The following is a 21011-nucleotide window of genomic DNA, read 5'->3' on the forward strand; positions in this document are numbered from 1 at the left end:
ATGGCATGCATGGATGATTGGTATGCATGTAGGGAACTGGGCCTGGGAGATTGCACGTGTCGTAGTATGCAGTGAGCAAATTGACCCACTTCCCGATTCTGCTTTGGTGCACATTGGGTACAGTGGTTGAAGTCAGCACATCTGTCCCGGTCAGCTGATGGATTATGTCGACGACATGTCAAATATTGTAGCCAACCATCACTCTTTTGAGATAGTGGGTTACGCAGCTGCACTCGCGTTCATGGACGAGTAACAAGCTACCTGCCACCACGACTCAATGTGCCACATTGCACGTGTCCCTCCGCATCATTGCGCATTGTGCATCTGGTCACATGTCCCAAGACGACAGTGGACATGGCTGCATTGGCGTCGACTCATGTTGATGCACGGACAACCAACGCTGCTTGACACTGATGTGTGTTGGTGATGGACTACCCCGAGGTGAACATGGACGTTTTCCTACTTTCCTTATTCAGGCATGCTGCTGCATTTGTCTGCATATCGTGGCACTACTCTTGGCCATACCGACAGACACTTTTTTTTAATAAAGTTTCCACATTTTCACTTTATCCAAATGTGTTGTGTCTTCATTTGTATGCCAATGTGTGTGTCACGGACTCCCTGGCTGCCTGCCTACATATATATATACATATAACAAGACTGTTTTTGATACAATAAATAATTTATAAATAGTTGTGTGGGACAATGTTGATGTTTCTCATCTACGATGTACGACCTATGTATTAATTTATGATTAGGGAGAGGTTTTCGTTTTTGTTTCTAAAGCCACATGCATCATCACACCGTGTTCTAAGGGGCCTGTCCCTGGTGAACATTACAGCGGTTCCAGTTCCGGATAGAATAGTATGGGACAGGTAATTGTATGATGTGTATGGTCCAGCTGAACTTTTACAAATTCAATATTTGTTTAAGTTTTCTTTAAATAATCTCATCACCTTTAGTACATTACCTGATGATTGGGACGTTGAAACTGTGCATAATTTGCTTTCAGATCTAGGTCAAACGGCAACTTTTTCTAATGATGAATTGTATGATGGCACCAGTAATTATGGAGACATATTCTATTATCAACATTATGGTCACCACTTTTTACACAAAGCTAGTATCCTATGTGCTGTTTACAACTACACCCTAAACCACAGAAAGGTAGTTCAAAAACATTTACACAGAAGTTTGCATATTTTTCTGGTCTTGACACATCAGACCCAGCCTCTTATTACAATAGGCTTGCATCCACACCTGCAAATAAGAATATGCTCACAAACACCAAGCTGATTTACTCTGCTTCCTTTATTTCCCAACTGCCTATACAGGGTTTCAACTTTTGGAAAGACACAATAGACACAAAATCGGTCTGGGGAATAAAAGATTGGCAGGTTCAGGGAAAAGAGGCGTTCTTTAGAGGATGCTTCCTTCAATATCAAATGATTTTTCTGAATAAAACAGTGCAACAAAATTCCTGCCTTAGTTTAGCTAGGACAAAAGATTTGAATACACCTCGTATTCCCTCATTTGCATGCTTTAAACATGTGTAATAATACACAAAGTATAGTGAGGATACAATGAAGCATACAATACATCAGACCTCGATCACCAGGGTTGGTTGGTTTGGCCTCTAGACAAAGACAAAGTCAGTCTAGGTTCCGGGGTAACATGGATCGATTTAAGATCAACAGACCTGACCTACGCTATGTACAAACAGAAAACGCCGGGGTGGTGACATCATAAAATGTTGGGAACTTTTGACTAGTTTGGCTAAAGAACTCAACAATTTCCCGGGTGAAACAACACTTGTCCCTTCTGTCTGATCTCAAGGATTTTTTACTAGGTCCCAGAAACCCAGGTCAAAAGCGCTTCTGTATGGAATATCAAATGAGTTATGGAAGATTTCTTATCTGGAAGCTGCAGAGAGACTGCGCTAGATCAACAGGGTAAATATGGAAAAGGCTTTGTTTGTGGTTGACAATGGTGTGACCACTTTATGATCCAGAATTTATTTACTGGGCAACATTGTGTCTTCTGCAATTCACAAAATACAGCAGGACATGTCTATTTTACAACCTGGGCAGTCACAATTATGTTCCATTGTAATGCTGAGCTAGACGCTGCAAACACTACATTCTGGCCATGTGCCATGGTGTTACATGAACACTACCAATCTGTTTTCTGAATACGATCTAACAGAAAGACAGATCACGCAGAGATGCAAAATACACCATGTTACTCATTGAAATTAGACCAGTTACTTTTTACCGTGGCAGAGACACCATCCACAGACTGGATTATCCATGGTTATATCACCCTACTGGTAATGACTTTCCAGTTCCAATATTGTCTCCAATACCAACAGGTAGGAAGATACAAATCACTAGGGGAAGGTTATGTGCACGAGCATTGGGAATTGTCTTTCAGGTTTAAGTGCAGGAAAGGGGGCACATACCTTTTTCTTAGTGGTGCAGACTGTGAGGTTGCCCTAAGAGGTACCTTAGTGTGCAAGGACATTTCTTTTAATGGGGCAAGTAATGCTTCTGTTGCAATCTTGTCATTTCATTGTTGGCTACTGTGATATGTCCAGTTTTCAAATTGCTCTCGAATGGGAGCTACTTGGTGCTGAATGATCAAGGTTGCTGTGGAATGGAACCTTCACTTGCTTATCTGGTGACAGTTAATTCCTTAGTCACTTGTTGTACACAAGTACTGTTTCCAACGACCCGTAAAATTAGAGAGGCATCACCTTGCCCTTTGATAATGTTTCCAACATATGCTTTGGTTCCCTTAGCAGACTGAACACAATGCTTTTTCAACAGAATGTGGCCTTAACTGCAGCCAGAGAGATATTTGATCTCCAGGTTACAAGGTCCTTGTGGGAGATAGACACTACTCCGCATTAACTTCCCGCTGCATTTTGGGGAGCTAGTCCATCATATCTTTAACATTTCTGATACTAGAGGAATACTAAATTTTTTTTAAATGTATTCGCTCTGTACTGGTTAGCACCTTTCAGACAGTCTTTGGAGTTATTCCATCATTCCTACACTCCATGCTGGGAAGTGTTTTTGGAGGGCTCCCGCTTGTCCTGCTACTTTTGGCGGGAATCCTGATTTAATTTTTTCTGATCCACAATGGACATCCTAGTTCGATTCAGAATAGAGACAGCACTGGTTGTGCTATGATGCCGTGGGCACATGGATTACACGTTTGGCATACTTTGACTTTGAGAATTGGATGAGCACTGGTTCTTGTCTTTTAGGCCTGTTTAGCTTAACTGCATACAACCTGTATTCTACTACCTGCTTTGCGGCAAGGAATGCATTTTAGACATATGCCTAGGATAACAACTGGTTGCGCCCTTGGACACTTATGTACTGCTGGACCCGTTAACAGTCCATGGGTATTCTTGTCCTCAGTGCCTTCCGTTGCTGATGAATGCATTTCTTGAGCCACCCTAGGACGCTTCAGCTCCTAGTATCTCGGACAACGGCTCCAGAATAGGCATACAGGATACAGTCATCCATCAGTGGCTGCTGTGGGAATTGGATGGAATCACCTTTGCTCCATTAATCTGCTTCAAGGTGCGTCTCTGGCATCATCATCTGTGGTTACGGACAACACCAGTGTTGTGTCTGCCACCTGAAACACATGAAATAATTAGCCTTTTCCATGTGGGAACAATTCAGCTTGTTTTATTGGCTAAATTCAACCAAAACATTGTTTTTTTCTTTTCTAGGCACCATGGCTTTTGGAGTGCTTGGGATTTTAAACAGTTTAATGAATTTAAGGCTTTTTAGAATATTTTAAAGGGAAAGCTTGGTTTTGGACCATGTTAAGAGTACTTTTTACCATTTTATTCCATCTTTATACTGGCTTTTTAGATAGCTTATATATATTGACCCTTAGGATGTGGAGTGGGTGTTATGTTCCTGAGTTAGACCCATGTAGCAAGGCAGTTTATTCCTTACATTGTCCTGGGAAATAACGTTTCAGCTATTACCTTTTGCACAAATTTGCATGCATGACAAAGTTGGATTCGTTTAGCTGAAACTGCTTTGTTTATACATCCAGCTTCGCACAATATTGTCACAATGCCCTGAACATCATGTACTAGGCCTCTCTCTGCACGAGGTACAAAGCTGTCCTATTTTCATCCACAGGGCAACAGAACTATCCACATATCCACAACATCACTAATCTAACGCGAATATCACAAAGGCTGCTTTTTATTATAAATAATAGGCATCCCGATAGATTGGTAGAGGAGGCACTTCTGCTGACACCGAGGGTCCCTGCCTGTTGAGAAATCGCCACTGTTAGATGTGGGGGTCTCTAGTTGGCACAGGTAGGCACTTGTTACAAATAGGGACCCTTGCCTCTAGTCAGGGTAAGGGGGTACACTCCTAAAATAACACCTGCTCACCCCCTTGATAGCTTGGCACGAGCAGACAGACTTATCTCAGAGGCAGTGTGTGAAGCATTTGTGAACACATACAGTAATCAAGTGACAACACTACAGATGGACACCACACACGTTTTATATCAAAAATAAGTATTCTTTATATAGTTTTAACACAAGACCACAAACGACAAAAATTTGGCTTAGTTCTTTTTAGATCTTAAAATGCGACACATTGAGTCAATGTACCTTTAGATGTGACATGCAGGGCAACGAAAGTGTTGCAAAGATGGTGATGCATTGATTCCTTATTGCGCTTCCGGGGCGATGCGGCGAGCAACTACGTGATGCGATGAAATTTTGGTGCAAAGAAATAAAGATGTCATCTTCTTCTTGATGTGGCACACTTCTCCGATGTTGCGAGAAGTCTCGACACGATGTGTCAGCTGCAGCGGCGACACCCTTGTTCCGTGATTCGACGACAGCAGCTTTGGCGGCAACACTCTTCGCCGACAATGCAAGACGCTTCCGCTCGATGCGACAGCTGCAGCGGCAACACCCTTGTTCAGTGATGCAACAACAGTGGATCCGACGGAGGCACGCTTCTCTGTGGATGCGAGGCGTTTCTGTGATGCAATGCGACAGCTACAGCGGCGACACCCTTGTTCCGTGATGCGATGACAGCGACTGCGACAGTGACATGCTTCTTCTTCGTTGCGAGATGCTTCCTGTGATGCGGTGCAATGAGACAGCTACAGCGGTTAGAAATATAGGATGTAATAATCAAACTGCCCATTCTGGCCTACGGGGAACAGGTAGCCTTGCAATAGTGAAAATGAAAATGGCTGTAATTCACTATTAGGACATGCCACACACATCAGGGCATGTCATATCTTATACTTACAATGCACCCTGCCCTTGGGCCTACCAAAGGGGTGTCTGATATGAAGAAAAGGGAAGGTTTAGGGACTGGCAAGCGGGTGTACTTGCCCAGTCAGCATAACAGTACCTGACTGCACACAGGCTCTGCAATGGCAGGCCTTAGACACACTTTTACAGGCTGCTTCTGTGGGTGGCACAACCAGTGCTGCAAGCCCACCAGCAGCATTTGTATTACCATCCCTTGGCACTCCTGGTGCACTGTACTAGGGTCTGGCAGGTAAACCAAACCAGTCAATCATGGAATCACTAATCCATACATCAATTTACAATAGGGAGAGCATGTGCACTTTAGCACTGATCAGCAGTGGTAAAGTGCCCAGAGTCATAAAACAGTCAACAACAGGTCAGAAAAAATACAGGAGGAAGGCAAAAAGTCCAGGGATGACCCTGTAAAAAGGGCCAGGTCCAACAACCACGCACCAATCTGGCATTCCATCAGGGGTGTCCAACTCGAGGCCAAGACAGGGCCCTTCACTCCCTCCCATCAGTTAATGGGGTTTGATCATCCCTAGGGGGGATTTTGGCTCTACACCTACACACACTCTAGGTACACCTAGAGCAGGGTTTGCGTCGCAAGAGTACAGTAGATTAACATTTTGCATATATACCTGCAAATATCCATTGATTCAGCACACATGGTAGAAATGTGTCTACTGTTTACTCTGTGGTGCTTGTAAGCTGCTTTATTTGCTTGTGTATCCTAATAATTGCAGCACACATACTTTATGCAAGTTTAACGTTGGTTCAATAAATATTATTGAAAATGTCCCACTCTGTATTCTCTGCATATTTCTCCGAGAACAAGTGAGCACGAGTGACTGAGTGAAAGGTTCTGTACTGTTTCCATGATTTCTGCGGAATCAGGCTTGTGATGTTCAGTGGCTGCCAGAAACTTTTCACTCCTTGGTAAGTTAGGAGGGCTTGCAGTGGCACTGTGAGCTAGCTGGTCCATAGGCCAACATATCGTGCAGGGTGTCCGGAACAAGTCTAGACTCAAAGCCCTTAGTTTATGTTGCTCAAACAATGCGCAGATCCTATGAATTAATAGGAACTACACAACAAGAAAAGAGGTACTCTGACCACATGTTTGAAGAATGGGGGTGTAAAGTTATACAAGTTATGTGTCAAAAATAGATTTTTTAATTACTCGCGATATGCGCGACAATGACACAACCGCCAGCGTGGCCCCCTATGTACTACCGATGTCTTTGCGAATATTGGTGGAAATATAAAAAATATATTAGTGAATCATTAATACACATTGTTATAGAGATATTGAGATTTTGAAATGTTTTTATAGATGTATTTATATAGTGAGTTATCTGCTGTGGTGGTTAGAATTCATTATAGAGTTATAATTTTTTAATATGGTGGTGGCTATTGAATTTCTGATTATGCATTCCTCTTTCGCAATGTAACCATGGGGTTCGCGTCAATCAGTGCAATCTCTGGCCTCACCACGGAAATGGAAAATAGGTTTTAGAGATGGCTGTTCTAGAAATACAGCAAAAGAACATGAGTTTGAAATGCACACTAATAAACCCCTAGTGTGTAAAATACTTTAATATGTGTGCATATGTGTGTTTTTACTTTATGGAAAAGGCGCGACCATTGAGGTTAATGGCAACATCGCAACGTCCTGAATAATGGAAAAACGGAAAATAGGTCTGAAAGATGGTTTTTAAAGTAACTTAGTATGAAAATATGAGTTTAAAAAAGTATATATATAGTAATATGTGTAGGGCAATGTCCAGAATGTAATATTTACATAATGTTTTTAGATATGTTGGTGGTCATTGAATGTCTGCTTATATTTTCTGTGTTTGCGACGTGTCCATGGGTATCACAACATCATTGTGAAAATAAAAAAAGTCAAGAAAAAAAGGTAATTAATGCAAGCTCATAAAATAATCTTGTAGAGCCATTTTAGATAGAAAATATAATTTAAAAATCTTTAAAATTCAATAAAAGAATCATAGGTTAGGAAATAGAATTTGAAGTACCTGCAGACTTAGGAAAGAAGAAAAGGTAAGATGACTTCACCTTTATTTATTGTTGCAAACACCTCTCAAGCACACACCCACAGACTGTTTTAGAACAACAAATCTGCCTTCTACAAAGGATAATGTTTTAGAAGGACAGTTTTAGCCAGTAGCAGAGATGGTGTCTCATTGGATGACTGTTGCCCAAGCCCTAACTCAGGTTATGGAGCATAGCACTGATGCAGGATCAGAGACTGACACAGTAGATACAAGGACAGCATCTGAGGGAGAGGAAAATGGAGCAGAATCTGGAAGTGAGTTTCCAGTCAGTGAAGTCCCACCCAACTGCTCATCTTCTATCAGTTATGAGGGACATGATGATGGCAGTCGTGCTGTCCCTTCGCGAGCGCAGCCTGTGCAGGGGGATGACCATAGCAGGTTAGACCAATCCAGAGAGCAGGCATATGTAGCGGCAAGCACAGACGGAGTACTCTCTTGGCAGTCCCCCAATTTAGTTCAGCCACAAATTACACCCCTCACTGGCAATGCTGGATATAAAGCCGATATGGCCAATCTTTTGCCAATTGACAACAACCATCTCTTTTTGGATGTTGATTTACTTTAGCAAATGTATCAGCAAACAAATTTGTGTGGCAAACAATTTCTGAGGGAGTAATAAGGTACTCTTGTGCTTCATTCTAGGGCACACAGAAGGAATCCTACTTTAGTTGAGAAGTTGAAGATATTTTTGGGCCTTACACTCAAAATGCGGTTAGTGCAGAAACCAACCTAGCAGACCTACTGTTCTACTTGCATGGTTTGTGTAATCCCTAGCTTTGCAGTGTACATGAGCAGAAATTGTATTTGACTATTGTAGCCTGTGCTGCATTTCAAAGATAATTCTGCTGTATTGCCCCAGGACCATCCAGACCATGACAAGTTGTTCAAAATTTTGCCTGTTGTGAAACTTTAGTCTGCCAGGTTTCCATAGAACTATTCTCCTGGAAAGAATATAGCTATTGATGAGTCCTTAATCGTGTACAAAAATGTGGTTGCTGTTCAGGCAGTACTTTGCGAACGAAAGAGCTTGCTAAGGCATCAAGCTGTACATGCTATTTGAGAGCTCTACTGGCTATTTGTACAGCTTCATAGTGTATACAGGGAAGGACCAAAGGTTGTCTGGGAGCTTTGAGGTTATAACCTTTGTGTGAACAATTTTTATATTGGAATACAGCTGTTCAGTGACCTGTATGAGCTGGCACTGTGGCCTGAGGCACATTTCATTCTTGCTGCAAAGCTTTTGCACAACAGTCTGTTAATAAGAAGCTACAGGAATCCCAGAGCACTGCAATTGTGTTCCAACCAACTGTTCGCAGTCATGTTTTTGGATTGGTGTAATGTGTGAGTACTCACTGCAATTCATGAGAGTACTTCCCCGGTCATGGTTTGGGGTCGGATGGTCGAAGTTCACAAGCCCACCTGTATACTTGATTACAACAAGAACATGGGTTGAGTGGATAAGAATGACCAGGTTCTTCAGCCTTACAATGTGAGTCATAAAACTCACACTTGCATAAGAAACTGTTTACCCACCTGATCGAGATGGCACCATAAAATGTATATGTTGTTTATCGTCAGACAATCACAGGAAGACTCTTGTCTTTCCTTGACTTTCTGTTGTCCGTCACTGAAAGTCTTACTGCTACAGAAGCAGCATCCTCAACTTCATATGCTCTGGAGGACATGGCAAAGCTGCAGGAGTGACATTTTGTTAACTGCATTCCTGAAACAGCTAAAAAGACTTGACCATGCAGTTGTAAAGTCTGCTCTAACTGTAGAAAAAGGCAGGGGGTTGTATTTACTATCCCAAGTGTCAATCTCACCCAGCCCTGTGTTTTTCTGATTGCTTTATATCATGTATACTCAGAATCATTTTCTCAGGGCCAGAAAGTACAGTGTGGGGTGTGCCCAAGGGCCCCATCAATGATGCAGCAACCCACCAAGACTGGGCGTGGAATTACATGGACAGAAAAGAAACGCTTCTTTTCAAAGATTATTAGAAAATGCATTTTTTCAAATCGTTTTGCAGATTGCAGAACTACATGTAACCTATAATTTTTTTTAAATATTGTAGCCTATGTTATGCTATGTGTAAAAGATTTATAAACTGAATATTCAGTGCTGACTGTCACGAGATGAGATCCTATGGCATGATGCGAATCTTCACCACTGTGGTCCCTCTGCCTTCTCTCTAAATCATGCCCTCTCGCGCTCAGAGCAGACTGGACTCCAGACTAGAGAAGCTAGGTATGAATAGTTGTATAATTAATTATCCACCCAACTTGTCCAAAAATGCGGTTAAATCTCTCAAACATAGACTGCTCAAAGCTGATACAGAAACCCTTATATCTGACCCTTATTTTTGCCAAAAAAAGGGGCTATTACTAGTGATCTGATCTTTTATACTTAAAGAAGATCCCAGTGGAGAAAGGCGTTCCAATCGTTACTCATGATCGCCTTGGCTAGGAAATTCCCTCCCGGCCAAAGGCTCTTGGCTGTGCCATCACCCACATTCAGAGCAAATGCCACCATATCCATTTACAACAATGGAACTATCCTCATTCAAGCGTCCGCTTGGAATCTGGGTATTTTCAATGACAGTTTCTCCTTCATGAAAAAATCTATTGACCAAAGTGACACTCTTAATTACTCTAGGGACGTTAGTCCCCTAACTATTCCTTAGGACCTCCAAGATCTCTCATTAATGAGCCACAATGACCTGTTGACTTCCCCTCCTACCTTGAACAACACTCATATGGCCTTAGTTCCTGCACATCTTGGCTGCATAGACTTACCCACAATCTCCCGACTTCCCAGACCTGACGGCTTCTACTCTCTGAATGCTGCAGCAAACGATAGGCTTAGCTCAAATGACCTCACCAACACTTCCATCTATTCCCCTTCCTCCTGGCAGTCTCCTAGATAATTCCATTTCTCCACAGCTGACTCTCCCCCCGGAAGTCAGTTCTCCCCAACCGCATCAAAACCAAGAGACGTCACTTCCTTTCGAATCCCCAACTCTTGAACTTTTCTCCCCTTCCACACAAGCTCCTTCCTCACTCTAATTCTGGCTCCACCTTGATGTTCCCTTTTGACCAACAGCACCAGAAATCCTCTTCATGGGGCGGTCCCCCTCCTCAACGTCCCCTTTCTTGGGACACGCCTACCTCCACCCTAATAAACAACCTGCCTCCTCCCCTCCCCAAGAGCTATGATCCCCAATCGGGTCCCACCTCTAGGCTCAAGGAAATAAACCGGGAGCTTCTAAAACTCAAAACTGACATACAAAAACTCATAAACATTACCTCTGAGCTGGCCCTTGATCTATCTTCCAACAAGACCTTGCAGGAGCTCCTACAAATAAACAACCAATACCCTAAACTACCAACTCCTTCCACTATGTTATTGAGTAACCTTTGCCCAAAAGCACCCATTCAGAACTGGAGTACCACTCCCTACCCTAACGCTCCTTCTAGACCCATCAGATCCAACAATCATCTAGCGGAACCTGACATTCTCTCCCTCCTCCAAGCATACAACTCCTCTCTATCTGTCATCCAAGTCTCTTGTGGAACCTTGCAAACTTCACCTCTAAACTCTCCTGGAGCTACTAATCGCAAGCATAGCATAGTGGAGACTATACAAACTATTCCATCTAACCCGCATAGAGCTCCCAGAGTCAACACTAATGCCTTAAACATTGCTAACCTATGCAAGCCCCATTTCACGGTCTTCTCTCACTGACCACAAATCACACCTGAAATGCATGTTGTTTAACTGTAGACCAGCTGTGATGCATGACACGGACCTTGCTGATCTCATCCTAGATCAGGAACTAGACCTCCTAATCCTCACTGAAACTTGGCTTAGCGACTCCTCAGGTCCTATTCTTGACATGCTAGTCCCGCTGAGCAAGAACATTATCAGACTCGATCGAATTAAGAGAACGGAAGGAGGCATAGCCTGTATTTACCACAACAGTCTCTCAGCAAAGCAGTCCCCTTCTGAAACTCTCCCATCCTGTGAATATCTGTACATAGACATCATCAGCAAACATAGACAACCTGCACCTCTTTTACCACCCTCCTGGAAACAACCTTCCTCTAATCGAACAAACTATGGAAACCATCTCGTCCAATCAGGGTTTCTACTGCCCCCAGATCTTCCTTGGATACATCACTCTTCACTGGAATGACCCAAATGATCAGGCGGTAAACAGTCTCAAAAACTTCCTAACTGACGTCAACCTGACTCAATTCTGTGACAGTCCAAAGCACAACTTTGGCTCAACGCTCAATCTAATCATCTCCAATCCCAACTCCATTCAGCTTGAATCGTTTTGTCCCTTGTGACTGGTCTGATCATCTCTATATCACCTTCAGTATCCTAGAAAGATGGAACTACAAAAGATTACAGCCAGTAAAACAAAAACATTGGAAAAGAATGCTACAAAACACAAACGTAAAAGAGCTCATATCTCATTGGAATCTGTCCCTCCCACTGCCTGCTTGCATGTCCGACGTTCACAAACTCACTGAACATTACAACAACTCCATGTTGACAGCCCAGAATGCAATTGCCCCCTACAACTAAAAAGAAAGTCCAACAAAGTCTCAAAACCATGGTTTAATAACAGCCTAAACGCAGACAGACACAACCTGAGACTAACAGAACTCTCTTGGAGATCGACTCCATCTATTGGTCTCCTTAAGATTTTAAGACTGAAAAGGAGTAGGTACAACAAACTCATCAGATCGGTGAAAGCAAGCGTCTTCAAAATCCAACTTGACAAAGCCAAAAATCATCCCAAAAGGCTGTTTGAGCTGATTAAACTTCAATTCATTAACACTCCTATCCAATCACCTCTCATCTTCTGCCCTCAGCCAAACTGCGATGACTTTGCTGACTTCTTCCTTGAAAAGGTGAGCAAGATTGAATCTGATCTAAGATCTGCTCTGATCGATCTAGCACTCTCTCCTGCCATCAGTCATCTAGTTGACAATGTTCTGACTATGCTTGACCAGAACGAACCTGGCCTACTAATACTACTCAACCGCTTATCTGCATTTGACACTGTCAAACATGACAATCTACTGAGCCTTCTGGAATGTACTAAACAAAATGGTCGCACACTGCTTACCTACCAACGTGTTACCCCAATGAACTGTGGTCCCTGTAGTCAGCGTCGGCGGGTACGCCTATGCTCAGTGGTGCATGCAAGTCAGAGTAGCGTTAGCCATCCCTGGACACGTGTTTCGAGGTTGTTGCCTCTCGTCAGCAGGGAGTAGGAAGAGTGTAGGGTTGCTAGTGTAGGCTGTTAAAATCATATCAGGTCTGGTACCTCTCGTAACAACGCAGGTGCGTAACCTAGAGCCCGTCGGCTCTCGGGGCTCAGGGAGCCACTAAATAACTAAACAAAATGGTCGCACACTGCTTACCTACCAACGTGTTACCCCAATGAACTGTGGTCCCTGTAGTCAGCGTCGGCGGGTACGCCTATGCTCAGTGGTGCGTGCAAGTCAGAGTAGCGTTAGCCATCCCTGGACACGTGTTTCGAGGTTGTTGCCTCTCGTCAGCAGGGAGTAGGAAGAGTGTAGGGCTGCTAGTGTAGGCTGTTAAAATCATATCAGGTCTGGTACCTCTCGTAACAACGCAGGTGCGTAACCTAGAGCCCGTCGGCTCTCGGGGCTCAGGGAGCCACTAAATAACTAAACAAAATGGTCGCACACTGCTTACCTACCAACGTGTTACCCCAATGAACTGTGGTCCCTGTAGTCAGCGTCGGCGGGTACGCCTATGCTCAGTGGTGCGTGCAAGTCAGAGTAGCGTTAGCCATCCCTGGACACGTGTTTCGAGGTAGTTGCCTCTCGTCAGCAGGGAGTAGGAAGAGTGTAGGGTTGCTAGTGTAGGCTGTTAAAATCATATCAGGTCTGGTACCTCTCGTAACAACGCAGGTGCGTAACCTAGAGCCCGTCGGCTCTCGGGGCTCAGGGAGCCACTAAATAACTAAACAAAATGGTCGCACACTGCTTACCTACCAACGTGTTACCCCAATGAACTGTGGTCCCTGTAGTCAGCGTCGGTGGGTACGCCTATGCTCAGTGGTGCGTGCAAGTCAGAGTAGCGTTAGCCATCCCTGGACACGTGTTTCGAGGTTGTTGCCTCTCGTCAGCAGGGAGTAGGAAGAGTGTAGGGTTGCTAGTGTAGGCTGTTAAAATCATATCAGGTCTGGTACCTCTCGTAACAACGCAGGTGCGTAACCTAGAGCCCGTCGGCTCTCGGGGCTCAGGGAGCCACTAAATAACTAAATAAAATGGTCGCACACTGCTTACCTACCAACGTGTTACCCCAATAAACTGTGGTCCCTGTAGTCAGCGTCGGCGAGTACGCCTATGCTCAGTGGTGCGTGCAAGTCAGAGTAGCGTTAGCCATCCCTGGACACGTGTTTCGAGGTTGTTGCCTCTCGTCAGCAGGGAGTAGGAAGAGTGTAGGGTTGCTAGTGTAGGCTGTTAAAATCATATCAGGTCTGGTACCTCTCGTAACAACGCAGGTGCGTAACCTAGAGCCCGTCGGCTCTCGGGGCTCAGGGAGCCACTAAATAACTAAACAAAATGGTCGCACACTGCTTACCTACCAACGTGTTACCCCAATGAACTGTGGTCCCTGTAGTCAGCGTCGGCGGGTACGCCTATGCTCAGTGGTGCGTGCAAGTCAGAGTAGCGTTAGCCATCCCTGGACACGTGTTTCGAGGTTGTTGCCTCTCGTCAGCAGGGAGTAGGAAGAGTGTAGGGTTGCTAGTGTAGGCTGTTAAAATCATATCAGGTCTGGTACCTCTCGTAACAACGCAGGTGCGTAACCTAGAGCCCGTCGGCTCTCGGGGCTCAGGGAGCCACTAAATAACTAAACAAAATGGTCGCACACTGCTTACCTACCAACGTGTTACCCCAATGAACTGTGGTCCCTGTAGTCAGCGTCGGCGGGTACGCCTATGCTCAGTGGTGCGTGCAAGTCAGAGTAGCTTTAGCCATCCCTGGACACGTGTTTCGAGGTTGTTGCCTCTCGTCAGCAGGGAGTAGGAAGAGTGTAGGGTTGCTAGTGTAGGCTGTTAAAATCATATCAGGTCTGGTACCTCTCGTAACAACGCAGGTGCGTAACCTAGAGCCCGTCGGCTCTCGGGGCTCAGGGAGCCACTAAATAACTAAACAAAATGGTCGCACACTGCTTACCTACCAACGTGTTACCCCAATGAACTGTGGTCCCTGTAGTCAGCGTCGGCGGGTACGCCTATGCTCAGTGGTGCGTGCAAGTCAGAGTAGCGTTAGCCATCCCTGGACACGTGTTTCGAGGTTGTTGCCTCTCGTCAGCAGGGAGTAGGAAGAGTGTAGGGTTGCTAGTGTAGGCTGTTAAAATCATATCAGGTCTGGTACCTCTCGTAACAACGCAGGTGCGTAACCTAGAGCCCGTCGGCTCTCGGGGCTCAGGGAGCCACTAAATAACTAAACAAAATAGTCGCACACTGCTTACCTACCAACATGTTACCCCAATGAACTGTGGTCCCTGTAGTCAGCGTCGGCGGGTACGCCTATGCTCAGTGGTGCGTGCAAGTCAGAGTAGCGTTAGCCATCCCTGGACACGTGTTTCGAGGTTGTTGCCTCTCGTCAGCAGGGAGTAGGAAGAGTGTAGGGTTGCTAGTGTAGGCTGTTAAAATCATATCAGGTCTGGTACCTCTCGTAACAACGCAGGTGCGTAACCTAGAGCCCGTCGGCTCTCGGGGCTCAGGGAGCCACTAAATAACTAAACAAAATGGTCGCACACTGCTTACCTACCAACGTGTTACCCCCAATGAACTGTGGTCCCTGTAGTCAGCGTCGGCGGGTACGCCTATGCTCAGTGGTGCGTGCAAGTCAGAGTAGCGTTAGCAATCCCTGGACACGTGTTTCGAGGTTGTTGCCTCTCATCAGCAGGGAGTAGGAAGAGTGTAGGGTTGCTAGTGTAGGCTGTTAAAATCATATCAGGTCTGGTACCTCTCGTAACAACGCAGGTGCGTAACCTAGAGCCCTTCGGCTCTCGGGGCTCAGGGAGCCACTAAATAACTAAACAAAATGGTCGCACACTGCTTACCTACCAACGTGTTACCCCAATGAACTGTGGTCCCTGTAGTCAGCGTCGGCGGGTACGCCTATGCTCAGTGGTGCGTGCAAGTCAGAGTAGCGTTAGCCATCCCTGGACACGTGTTTCGAGGTTGTTGCCTCTCGTCAGCAGGGAGTAGGAAGAGTGTAGGGTTGCTAGTGTAGGCTGTTAAAATCATATCAGGTCTGGTACCTCTCGTAACAACGCAGGTGCGTAACCTAGAGCCCGTCGGCTCTCGGGGCTCAGGGAGCCACTAAATAACTAAACAAAATGGTCGCACACTGCTTACCTACCAACGTGTTACCCCAATGAACTGTGGTCCCTGTAGTCAGCGTCGGCGGGTACGCCTATGCTCAGTGGTGCGTGCAAGTCAGAGTAGCGTTAGCCATCCCTGGACACGTGTTTCGAGGTTGTTGCCTCTCGTCAGCAGGGAGTAGGAAGAGTGTAGAGTTGCTAGTGTAGGCTGTTAAAATCATATCAGGTCTGGTACCTCTCGTAACAACGCAGGTGCGTAACCTAGAGCCCGTCGGCTCTCGGGGCTCAGGGAGCCACTAAATAACTAAACAAAATGGTCGCACACTGCTTACCTACCAACGTGTTACCCCAATGAACTGTGGTCCCTGTAGTCAGCGTCGGCGGGTACGCCTATGCTCAGTGGTGCGTGCAAGTCAGAGTAGCGTTAGCCATCCCTGGACACGTGTTTCGAGGTTGTTGCCTCTCGTCAGCAGGGAGTAGGAAGAGTGTAGGGTTGCTAGTGTAGGCTGTTAAAATCATATCAGGTCTGGTACCTCTCGTAACCTCTTCTGGAATGTCGGATAGGGCTCTCAGGCACTGTACTAAAATGGTTTGCCTCTTTTCTCAATAACAGAACGCAGAGAGTCAAATCCAGTCAAACTCTTTCCAACTCCAGTCCCTGCACTCTAGGGGTGCCCCAAGGGTCCTCGCTCTCCCACATGCCTTTCAACCTATTCATTGAACCTCTTACTTCAATCCTCAAAGCATCTAACATCCAATATCACATGTATGCAAATGACACCCAATTGTACATGAAAATCTCTTGCCCTGAAGATGTCAAGATACTCAACGGAACCCTGCACAAAACCCAAAATTGCTTAACCTCCAACCACCTCAAACAAAACGCCTGTGAAACGGAATTCTCCTCATCTCACCGACCAAACAAACCCCCATTGTGGAGAAATATTTGAAAAACCTCTCCACTCTCAACTGCATACCACACATCACAGATGAAGGATAAAAATCATTTGTTCTGTTTATTCACACCATGTAAAGTTAGCACAATGTATCTATGACGGTTTTCTAACCACACAAACACATATTGATATGATCTAGAGGAAGAGTTATTTCTTTTCATTTCTCCTACACGACAAAAGGGCCGAAAACCAGACTGTAGCCATCTTGGTTTGTGATAGACCACGTTTCAGATCACGTGGTTTCCTTTGCCTACCATCTTCATGATTTAGTTCGTACCAGCCCAGAGACAGGTTAGTTGTATTTACGGCCGAGGCCCAAGGTCACATCTGCTGTAGGGAGTATCAAGCAAATTCCTTTAGGCCCTGGGACGGGAAGGGAGTCACCCTGCCGACCTCCTCTGTATAGATAGCAACTCTTTGTGTGAGACTGAAACTGAACACTGTATGACCTCATTTCAGGAGCCCTGGACTAACTGGTATTTTTCCACTTGTAAGGCTTTGTATGCTGAATCTGTTATGTATATAAGTGTGGCTTTGTCAAGGAGCCAGCAGTCTTCCTCGGCGCACCTGATGGGTGAGGATCGATGAGGCTCCTCTATATAGAGTTTTTGCTTTGGCCAATAAAACGTCTAAACCTTCTCCGTTGCCAACTGACTATTATTTGGAAAAATATTGCAGGCCACCGGTAAGTGTGGCCCTTGGGATTTGTTTTGAGTACTTCAGTTGGCGACTCTGGTGGGACCCCGTGAAAGGGTCTTTACCACCCCCGTATTCGGGTGGTAGGATTGAGGGCGTCCTGGTTGGGCGGGTAGAGAAGAGAGATTTTATTTTTTCCTTCTCCCTGACTTTTTGGCACTTCCACTCCACACTCCCGATCAGTGTTTCCTCTGCTGCTAGTAGCCCTTCACCGGGGTCCTACGGGCTTAACCCAGGAGCTGACCGCGTTGGTCCCAAGAAGTTGGCAGCGGAGAACGAACATCTGTACCTGGGTTCACCCGGTGAGTAAATTGTTTGTTTTGACGCACACTTTGAGCGGTGCATTTGGAACAGTTAACTGCATTTTGATTTGGGGGTCATGAGTACCCTAGGAGAATTACGGAGGTCTTGCAGGCTGGTCCGGTAGGGACTGACTGTAGAGACTCCACGGATCTTTTGTGATTTAGAGACACTGATCAGATGCCTAGTTGTTACCTGTGTGTAACACACGGCCGGATTGTATTCAGAAAAGCCTGTGGCTGTAATTGGGTAGCCATGAGACATACCTGAAGTGATGCTCGCACCACATCAGAACAGTCTCAGTGGTGAACCAAGGAGGTCATAGGATGGTATGTAGTCCAGTCCGTGGTCGCACCTGTCTGACTGCCTCTTGTCAGTCTTTTTGGAAGACTGCTCGTTGTGATTCTGTCGGTCCGGTATTTTGAATAATTCTCCACGAACGGGAGTCGACGGGCTCGGTTCGTTTGTTTGGATGCATCAAGTTTGATTAAATAGGTTGAAGTTGAACTGCAGAAAATGTTATATAGAAAAATCAGTATGTGTTATATGTGATACGAGAATTTGTTTGTACGTTATTGGTGTTTTTCTGCTAACTAACATGCTGTGCTTCAGTAAATTAAATTGTTTTGGTTGTTGTTGTCGGACTAGTGGCTCTCGTCTGGCCGAAAGCCAGCCTGCCCCTCCGGAAGGCCGTCCTAGCCATTATATGTACATAAAACATGGAATAGCTCCTTTATTGTTTAATACTCTGTGGCATAAGTATACCAGAGGTAATGAAGAATTGCAATGGCCTAAAACGGGTTCTTTTGATGAAAAGTAAATTGCCTTCTTACAGGATCAGTTGTTTTCTAGACGCAGTAGGCAATCTATGTTTGAAGCGTTAAACACCTGGCAGAAGGAATCGAAGCGAAGGCGAATGAGAGAAGAGAAACTAGCTAGAGTCAAAGCAGGGCAAACCATTACCCAGAAGGCTGTTGCCTACGACAGAGCCCGAACGGAAGAAGGGATTGAATGTGTAAATCGTGAGTTTAGATTGCAGGTCGATAAAAGTTATGTGGCTCGGCCTGACGCTGAAGATGAAATAGGAGACCTGTTGGACATGCGTCCACCACTCCCATATGTTCCGCAACGGTTATATTCGGCAGCACCAGTTGCCCCGGTATCAGCCGTTGCGGGGCCAGCCGCTCCTGCGCAAGTTTCAGCTCTGTCAATAGTAGCTCCTACTGTGTCAGCGCCTCCAGCCCCTCCCCTCCTTGTGCCTCAAACCAATTTGTCCCGGTTGTCCTCGTCTGTCTCAGAGATTATGACTTTATTGCCCAATTTGTTGTCATCTGCGGCAGCTGAAACTCTTCAGCTGTCACCCGGGTCAACCCATTCTCCTCATGTGTTGACCTCTTCCTCAGCGAGTGCGACTCCTTTACCAGCTGTTTCCACTCCGGTACATCCGCCCGGTTTCCTTGATGGAAAAAAGCTGTTTACCCAGTCAGCCTTAGGATCAGAGGAAAGGGAAACTATTGCACAGCAAGCATCACAATGGATGCGACAGCCTATTTATACTTTGTCCGTCATATGGAGCACTGTGAAAGACTATGAGCCCGTGATGCAACAGCATGCGTTAGACCACATGGCTGGACGCCTCATAGAATTATGGGAACAGGTTCATGAAGGGGGGAGGGCTCCAGCAAGATTGTATGATATTCATGACCAAGCACATAAATTTCAGTTAAGTCCGGAGGAGGTGTACAGAAATATTAGAACAATGGTTAGTTATAGAACTCGACTTGAAACTGCTGTTCCCGCGGGTTCCACACATTTCCCAATGCGTGAAGTACACCCTATTTATCATCCAGAAATTACTGAAATAGTAGATGCAACGGGGGTGGTTACCCCCTCGCGGGTAGATGCTCGTTTTCAGGAACAGTGGGTGTCCACCCCGTGGAAACGCAGTGAAGTGCTGTCATTAAAGGCTCATTTGCCTGATCCCAGGAAAAATCCTACAGCATATTATAAGGAACTTACTGAAGCCGCCTCATCGGCAGTGATGACATTGGCCGATATAGAATTATTCTTTGCTCTATTAGTACCAGTGGATATATGGCGTCAGGTACATGACCAAGATCATGTGACTGAATTTGGGGGAACATGGGATCAACTGAGAGATTGGGATAGAGATCGCAAACCAGGAGATAAGCCCAGGGCTGAAATATTAACGTTACCTGACAAAATAATTACCTACATGCATTCGTTAATCCCTCCTAGAAAAGTTGATTGGGATAAATTGACAGCATGCAAGCAAAAGAAAGATGAGAGTGTGTCAGATTTTTTTTACTAGATTTGAAGGTGTTTTTATTGACTTCAGCGGCCAAGATTTATCCAAGGAGGGTGGTATACGCTTGTTTGTCAATAGGTTTGTAACTAATTTGCTGCCCGAAATTTCTGCCCGACTCCAGGCAGCAGAAAGTACTTGGACAACGTCTACTCCTTCGATTATATTAAGCATGGCTCAATACTATGAGCACCGAGAGAATGAATGCAAGGATAAAACGGAAAAGAAAGCAAAAGATTTGAAAATGCGGGTCCTGTTACAGCAAATTGAGAGAGGCCGTGGGAGGGGTTGGGGAGCACCAACTTTTGCTTCACGAGGGGCGGGCCAAGTACAGGGTGGAGGAAGAACTGATTTGGGAATAAACCAATGCGCCTTCTGTAAACAGGAAGGCCATTGGCGTTCCCAGTGCCCATTGTTGTATGCGCAACACAGCACTATGCGAGGCCAAGGATGAGGACGCGGTTGTGGTAATCGTGGTGGACATACAAGGCAGGAAGAGTCTGGACAAGGTGGGAATAGCCAAAACTATTTTGATCCTGGTCATATTTCTATTGATTCGCCATTCCTTTTAACCTCGCAATGTGGTGAGAATCTATTAGGCATAGACTTATTGAAAAGGTTAAATGCTCGTATATATTGTTCCCCAGATGGTGTCTATTTGACTATTCAAGCCCCTTCGGTGCAGTACTTCTCCAAAACAGATACCTTACCCCCGAATTTGCGAAGATTCCAAAAACACTTTGGGCTACCGGAGACACTGATGTGGGTTTGTTGAGGATACCCCCAATTTCAACTACCTTGAAGCTAAATGCTTGTTTACCAAAAATACCGCAATATAAAATTATAAAATTGCCCCTGCGGGTGAACGAGCCTTGTTGTCCATTATTCAGGATCTGATCCGCACTGGGGTGGTGGAGGAGACAGCCTCCAATATGTGTAATAGTCCCATTCTT

This window comes from Triturus cristatus, chromosome 3_1, assembly GCF_964204655.1.
Source record: "Triturus cristatus chromosome 3_1, aTriCri1.1, whole genome shotgun sequence".
Taxonomy (NCBI): domain Eukaryota; kingdom Metazoa; phylum Chordata; class Amphibia; order Caudata; family Salamandridae; genus Triturus; species Triturus cristatus.